The sequence below is a fragment of the Sinocyclocheilus rhinocerous genome, unplaced genomic scaffold, assembly GCF_001515625.1.
Source record: "Sinocyclocheilus rhinocerous isolate Xijiao unplaced genomic scaffold, SAMN03320098_v1.1 C35324658, whole genome shotgun sequence".
Taxonomy (NCBI): Eukaryota; Metazoa; Chordata; class Actinopteri; order Cypriniformes; family Cyprinidae; genus Sinocyclocheilus; species Sinocyclocheilus rhinocerous.
Genome location: NW_015747402.1, coordinates 1 through 441, shown reverse-complemented (window position 1 = coordinate 441; position 441 = coordinate 1). Strand labels below are relative to the sequence as shown.

Below are 441 nucleotides of genomic sequence, written 5' to 3'. Positions count from 1 at the left end.
TGCTAGCAAGGCTTTCACAGGCTTCGTTGTTGAAGCTGACACCCCAGGAGTCCAGCCAGGCAGAAAGGTACAAGCTGCTGACAACTGCAGTCTGATGCATTCAGACAATACTTATACACTATATTAATAATACTATGAGATTCTGCACTATTTGCTTATGTCTGCATTCTTCTGTTCACCAGGAATTGAACATGGGCCAGAGATGCTCAGACACCAGGGGCATCACGTTTGAGGATGTAAGAATCCCGAAGGAGAATGTATTGATTGGAGAAGGAGCTGGCTTCAAGATTGCCATGGGTGCATTTGACAAGACCAGACCACCAGTAAGTGTTCTTCTGCAGTTATTATTGCTAACAAATTGCAGTTGTCTAATACGTCACGTGTCATGTCAACCATCTCTTGATGTTTTTCAGGTGGCTGCAGGTGCCACAGGACTTGCAC

General features: G+C 45.1%; 1 long non-coding RNA gene across 1 annotated transcript; it reads left to right on the top strand.

Moving 5' to 3' along the window:
• LOC107734814 (uncharacterized) lies at positions 1-441 on the top strand. The gene is made up of 3 exons (XR_001639177.1): positions 1-67; positions 183-323; positions 414-441. It is a non-coding gene; the product is annotated as an uncharacterized LOC107734814 (long non-coding RNA).